Source organism: Triticum aestivum, chromosome 1A, assembly GCF_018294505.1.
Source record: "Triticum aestivum cultivar Chinese Spring chromosome 1A, IWGSC CS RefSeq v2.1, whole genome shotgun sequence".
Classification (NCBI taxonomy): Eukaryota; Viridiplantae; Streptophyta; class Magnoliopsida; order Poales; family Poaceae; genus Triticum; species Triticum aestivum.
Window position 1 is genome coordinate 541083385 of NC_057794.1, and position 7699 is coordinate 541091083.

General features: G+C 39.9%; 1 pseudogene; it reads right to left on the reverse strand.

Moving 5' to 3' along the window:
- Nucleotides 1-4025: 4025 nt before the first annotated feature.
- Nucleotides 4026-7699, reverse strand: part of LOC123064745 (mitochondrial substrate carrier family protein E-like) — a 5527-nt pseudogene continuing 1853 nt past the window's right edge.

Sequence of the window (7699 nt, forward strand, 5' to 3'; positions counted from 1 at the left end):
AATGGATATCGAATAAGCACCTTATTCATCTAGCATCATATTGTCTGTTGTTTGCATTACTGTGTATTAATTTCTTCCATCAAGCAGCTGAAATCATTTTATATACAAAAACATTGTTAGCATAAGGAAATTAATGGCACCGAGGGTTGCATATTGCCGTGCAACACTTGGCTTGTGATTTATGTACGGATGCCATGAAGCAGTATTTTACCTCATCGTTCATAACTTGACGAAATTTTTGTGGGTTCCCGTGTCATAGGACAAACCTTCAACTTAGTGGAAGAAATACCGAGAGATGAAAACATGTGAACTGATGTAAATCATTCCTAACATTTACATTTAGTAAAAATTAGCTAGGTACGCATACTGCAATCTCATAGTAGGAACTTCATATCTTAAACCCAGACAGGCAAACTGAGTGAAATGTCGGCATACAAAAGAACCTCATGTGTCCGTTGTTTGCATCACTGTGTATTAATTTCTTCCATCAAGCAGCTGAAATCATTTTATATACAAAAACATTGTTAGCATAAGGAAATTAATGGCACCGAGGGTTGCATATTGCCGTGCAACACTTGGCTTGTGATTTATGTACGGATGCCATGAAGCAGTATTTTACCTCATCGTTCATAACTTGAAGAAATTTTTGTGGGTTCCCGTGTCATAGGATAAACCTTCAACTTAGTGGAAGAAATACCAAGAGATGAAAACATGTGAACTGATGTAAATCATTCCTAACATTTACATTTAGTAAAGATTAGCTAGGTACGCATACTGCAATCTCATAGTAGGAACTTCATATCTTAAACCCAGACAGGCAAACTGAGTGAAATGTCGGCATACAAAAGAACCTCATGTATTAACTCTTACCACTAATGAACAATTTGGAGCATAGGGAGAAAACAATACAGATTTTCGATTGGAACTGTGGCAGAGGGTAGCGGGCTTTCTTCCCCAATTCATTACCAACAGCAAACCTTAAAAAAAATCTCCAAAGCAGTAAAGAATCAATAACAAGATAGGGCAGGGCATGCAGGAGATTGAAACAAAATATCTGACACAGAGTACATGGTGAAACCATCTTGGAAGAGGGCAAAACAATTCGTCCGCTCGTAAACGAACGCTGCCATGCGCCATCGCAGTCGCGAACTTACTCGCCATCGCCAGCAGGTACCGCTGCCACCTTGTCGCAATTGCTCGGTGTTCTGCCTGACTTTTTTTCTTGTGGGGAGCAGCGGGATGAGCCGGCGGCCGACGCCCCCGCCGCTGGTGGAGACGGCGTGCGTGCCGCTGGAGGGTTTGGGAGTTGCTGTTGGAGTAACCTTTTTTTAGGAAACGAACCGCACAATGGGCTAGAATGAAGGCACAGTTAACTGTTTCTTGGTCCAAATGATATGAGAGCGCGCAGCTCGTCCCTCGGAGCAGCGGCCCGGGCACGTTTGGCCGAAGATGATGTGTGCGGTAATAGATTAAAATGGTCATGGTGCATGCGGCGGGAGGGTAAACCAATCTGATGCGTTCGTACGTGAGATCCGACAGCTGAAAACGTCAAATTGTTGTGGATGGCTGTAGCTAGCTTTGTTTTACTGTTTTGTAATAAGGAGTGAGGCGGGGCCCATCCCATCAAAATCAGAAGGTGGAGATTAATTAGTTTTGAAGATGCCCATGAGATGCCCGTATTTCTCTGTATGTCTAGGATTATGGCCCCTTCCTGCGTAGAAGACATGCCTTACTCACTAATACAAAACCACTAATTAAGGAGCATTCTTTGCAAAGTCACTCGCATCTCTCCAGGTTGCGACAACTGGCGCACTACCCGATGACGCAGGAAGATAGGAAACGAGCAAGCATGGATTTTCGTCAAGCTCCTATTTCGCGCGTGGGGCACTGGCGAACATGCGAGCGCGCACCCACTCCCCTCCTACGCGCCCCTCATGGGCCTGCCCATAAGCGGCGTTGGGAGCCCCAGTTTTTTAATTCCATGTTTTTCATGTTTTTTCTTCTTTAAAAAAATCTGAATATCAAAAAAGTTCAAAATTTAAGGAAAAATGATTTCTTGGGAAAATGTTCCAGAAATCATAACATGCTCTGGTTTAGAAAAATGTTCATGATTTCCGGAAAAAAATTACGTATTTAAAAAATGTTTGTGAATTAAAAATGTTCATAAATTCCAAAAAAATTGCTAATTCAAAATTCTATGGACTTCTTTTTAACTTGATGAAAAAATTGTCCAGTATTAAGAACATTTTTTATTGAAAATGCGTGAACAAATTTTGAATTAACTGAACACTTTTTGTAAAAATGATGAAAAAAAATTTGAATTTGAAGAATATTTTTTTAAAAAAGTGAAAAATTTTCGAATATGGTAAAAACAAATTAATTCAATGAACATTTTTTGAATTTGATGAACATTTTTTAATTCAATGAACAAAATTTTAATTCGATAAACATTACATTGTTGAATATTTTTGAATCTGATAAACAAAATAATGTTCATGAATTTAAAATAAAATTGGCAAAAAATGTGAAAAGGTAAAGAAGAAAAGAGAGAAAATAAAATAAAAAGAAAAACAGAAAAGGACAAAAGAAAAGAAAAGAAAAACCCGAACAAAAAAACAAGAAAAAAGTCCCGGTTCAGGGAAGCTTCTAGAAACCTTCCCAAAACTAGGCGAGAATCCAGTGAATATCCTGGAAAAACTAGGCCAACCCACTGTGCGACCGATTCAGAGTGGGGGGTACACGCTAGGGCTCTAGACAGCGCCCTATGCGCCAAATAGGAGCCCCCGGTTTTTCCTACGCACATATGTATGCATCCAAGCTAGCGATCGATCGTGTACCTTGCTGCTCACGTCAGCATCCTGCATTCCTAATAGTAGGGGAGCAACTAACAAAGGAGCGCTCCTACGGCAGCCTCTGTGGCGCGCTCTCAGCCGCCATCACATGTCGCATTCTGAATGCTCCCTTCGGATTTTATTATTTATTTTTTCACATACGTCTTTGACTTTTTAGATGGTTTTTTCGGTTTTTTTATTTCCATCGGTTTTTCTTAGCTTTTGGATAAAAAATAATTTAGCACAAAAAAACGTGTTTTTTTCTACTGCGAGAGACGCGGTTTTGCTTCCACGAGGCGTGCCACTTGAAAACAGAAAAAAAATATGTTGTCCTTTTTGTTTTCCTTACCGCGAGAGGCACGGTTTTGCTTCCGTAAAAGGCACGAATTTTGCTTTCGCGAGAGGCATGGTCGAAAACGGAAAAAAATTTGCGTTTCCTTTTTGTTTTCCTTCCGCGAGAGGCACGGTTTTGCTTCCGCAAGAGATAGGAAACCAAAAAAAAACATGTTTTCTTTTTTTTCTTCCGTGAGAGGCACGGCGTGCCTCTTGGAAACGAAAAAAAATGTTTTCTTTTTTTTCCTTCCGTGAGAGGCACACTCGTGCCTCTTTTGGAAAGAAAAAAACGTGCTTCCGGTCCGGTTTTTTTCATGAAACAAAAAGTTCGTCAAAACTTATCAACATGGGATCTAATTTTGAAGATCTCAACGCGAGGAATTCAATGGTGGATACGGTTCAAGATTTGAATGCACAATTTAGGAGATAAAACATTTTAAATAAACGGATAGAAAAAAGGGAAAGCTTTTAAGTTTCGACAAGTGGCACACTGCATAGCTTGTGACAAGTAGGGCACATCAATGCACCATTTGTCGCAACTTGCAAAGGTGAGAGTGACCTTTGCAAAGAGTGATCCTTAATTACTTATTTCTTTTTTTAGGGGTCTTAATTACTTCTTCTCTTTTAGAAGAAAAAGGGGTCTTAATTACTGATTTCGTGCGTCGCCTCGATAGTCCGACCGGCCTGCTACTGTACTGCATGCCGAGGCCCAAGCCCAGAACCCAGCAGGCAAACGACCCAAGACCAGCCTAGAATCCGCCCAGATTTTTATAGGTAGAAAATGTATGAGACGCATGACACTGAACATTTGCATATGATCTTCGTCGAAAACTAAGAGCTTCAGAAGCCAAACACAAGGAATACTAGCTATAGATCGCAACTGCATTTAGAATCTTCAATGTGGCACAAATGGTAGGGGCTACAAATGGAATTGGTACAGGCAACTAGCTCCAAGACGGCTGGTCTCTAACTCCCAAAAATCTCCGACTTAACGAAGGACAGCCAGCTCTACTTCTCTCTTCTACCTACATATGTTTCTGCATTGCTGAAAATGCATATCTACTCCTGCATCAGCCAAATGGAACTCCGCTGTCAGACAAACCAAGAAATCCTCTTGCACCTCAGCCTCAGACTCAGCAGGTAGGCTAGTTCAAGGCCGTCTCCGCATCTGTATCGGCCTTCTCGTTGAAATGCTCTCTCAGGAATTCCACCGCCATGAACGTGAATGCAGATGCGGGTATATACCATATTATCCGAGGGACGCTTCCCTTGAATAAGCCATTCACTCCCTCAGCATCCCATGTCTTTTTTATAGCATCCAGCCATCCATTGTACCTGATTGTTGTATTACAAAACAGAAGAGACTTAGTAGCCTGGGAGACAAATCACATGCTATCAAACGGAACGGGAAATGAACTTTGTCACGGTGATGTGTAGAGAACTAATGGTTCTAGAGGTTAACAGAAAGATGGGGAGGAAAATATCAATGTGCATCGAATAAATATCAAACTGGCTAGCAGAAAAACAGATGCATGTGTCAATCACAAGGGTCCGATTTTGCCATGTACCTAGTTGTTGATCCTTGTACTTGAAGTCTTGTCTTGATGACATCCAAGGGGGTTGTCAAGTATGCACTAAAACCTGCAAAACACATTGGAAAAGAGTGGTAAATCAACAGGCTAAACACTTCGGGATTCTCAAGAAACATGATACCAACAATGTGATTTATCAACTATACTCCCTCCGTCCCAAAATTCTTGTCTTAGATTTGTCTAAATACGGATGTATCAAGTCACATTTTAGTATTAGATACATCCGTATCTAGACAAAACTAAGACAAGAATTTTGGGACGGAGGGAGTATATAATAGACCAGACCTACCGCCTGATAATCCTCCTAGAACAAGCCCTTCAAAAGAGTTGCTGACTTGTAAATCACTGTCTGGCAAATACTTCCTCTTCCCATACACAGTAAGTTCTTTCAACCCTTCATAGAAAGTTACCTGGAGATGCCAAAGATCATGCACATAAAAAGGATTGGAAGGAAAATATCTTAAATTTTCTGCAGCCCACAAGCAGTTTTTTTTTAAATGAACAGATCCAGCCATGACATAATAGTGTCAGACAAAACCAATATCCACAACATCTGGAGTTGAATGTCATGACCAAGATCTAGCCATCTTACTACCTACTCCCTCTGTCCGAAAATACTTGTCATCAAAATAGATAAAAAGGATGTATCTAGAACTAATATACGTCTAGATACATCCCCTTTTATACATTTTGGTGACAAGTATTTCCGGACGGAGGGAGTACTAGCTATAGGAGTTGGCCAAACATAAAGATAAACATTTCTTTCAAGAGGCGAACAGGTTTCCAAAGTTACAAGAACATGAGAAAAGCATAAGCTGAATTCTCACTTACCATTAGGCCAGCAAACGGGACATCCCTGGCAAGCGTAGACCCATATCTGCGAGAAATAAATGGTTGTGTGACTGAAGCAAAACTAAAATGTGTGACAAATAGACTATCATCATGTGCAGAATAGTACCAGGGTTTTTTTACACAAAAGTTGACCAAGTTTATTCCATGAACAAACATACTCATGCTTCAAAAATGTGCGCATAAATAACTCAAAAAATTGTGATAACTTTTAAAATTGATACTCCTATACTTGTATCACAGTATTCAAGTCTGCTAGCATACTTCCTTGGATTCGATTTTAGAATGGAGGAAAATAAATTATTGACTGAACAATCAGCTAATCTGCTCCTTGAAGATACTATATGTTTAAACTCATTTTCTCTCTTCAGAAAACAGAAGATCTTATTCTAGCAACAAGCAGTCAGTGCCAGTACCCTGCATAGAGTCCCTTCACACCATGATCTCTCCAGATAGAAGAACCAGCATGGAACATTCCATTATAGTACCCATACATCTGAGTGCCAGGAGATTGAGAAACATTTCCTTTTGTAGCATTTAGTGCCCAAGATTTGCTGGAGCCTTGGACTTGCATCCGTTGCTTCATAACTTCACAAGGCACATAGATAAAAGATCCAAGTGTATCTCCTGGAGTGGGCATTCAAAAGTTTGTGTGGTGTCAATGAAGCAGCACATTATTCCAATGAAAAGACAAATTATATCAATACAGCATTACATGAGTGACGAAGCAGAAAAACAGAAAAGTTTGAATATGCAGAGACTGTGACACTAAAAATGACAAAGAATAACTTATTGAGAACTCGATGTAGACAGCGTGTAAAAATCAGTTTCTGCCTCTAAATCCTAGTAACATTCTGATAATAAGCATTCACAAATTTTAAGCAGCATCATGCAGATTTTCTGGGGGGTAAAATACAGTACACATAAAGTAAACAATTTCTCACCAATTCCTCCAGCAATAAAGTGAGACCAATGACCACTAAGATTGGGATTATTGTTCTCCAGCCATGTCTTTGTTGATTCAATAACACCAAAATATGTTGCACCTGTAGCAAGTGAACCAGTAACGCCTGGACTAATTCCTCTGTAAAAACCTGAAATATGGCAAGCGTACTGAAGTTTACAAGATGACTATTGGAGCTCTGAATAAGGTCAATCAAATCTCAGGGCTCAGGCACAGGGAGATTTTTTCTGATTTTCACAAAGCTAATACTACAGTGTTCCAGGATTTTCACTCTCTTTTTCCACTAAAAATCAGAGGGGTTACTAACCTCTCAGTCCATCAGAAGCCCAAACTGTCCTGACCATCTGGAAAATATTCTTCTGAGCCTGTTCAGAACAAGTGAAGAAAGGCATGGCATCCATGTGTCAAAATCATTCAATAAAACAAGAAACTCTACAGCTCATGGCCATGTAAAGTGAATGGAAATTTTTAGGAAAACGATCCCACACCTTAGCACCTGACATTATAGCTTGACTCTGAAGCCTTGTTTTCAGGGTGTCAACTGGATGCATCATGCCTTCTCCAAATGCGCCTGCAATTGCTCCCCACACAAATTCCCTCCATACTGCATCAGGAGATTTGTCTCAGTAACAGCATGGTGCACACTTTTGGGAACTGTGTGTTGCTCAGTTCTACAGACTCTATTACAAATTATCACATAGTCTGCTGTCGAGGTGCAGCCAAATTTTGGTGAAAATGAACCATCATAAAATTATAGCTTTACTGTAGTGAAATAGATAATCCATTCTAAAAATGTCAAACTATTTATCAGCTTCATGAGTGGGCAAGGATATGATACATCGATTGCCCTTTTGCCATGTCCGGATCTAAACAGTAATGTTTGCTCACAGAAGCATGTTCACTACATAACCATCCAATGCAAGGCAAAAAATAATAATAATATGAACAATAACCTGCTATTTGCATAGAACAAAACCTATATTACAGAAAATATAACAGATGGCTCGTATCATTAAATCAGGTCAAAATCATAAGCCTGATAAACCACAAACTCATGCTGAGCCATCTCCATCTCAATACCCACATCTCAAGTTAATACAAAGGACCCCAAGTTCGGGACACAAGCGAAC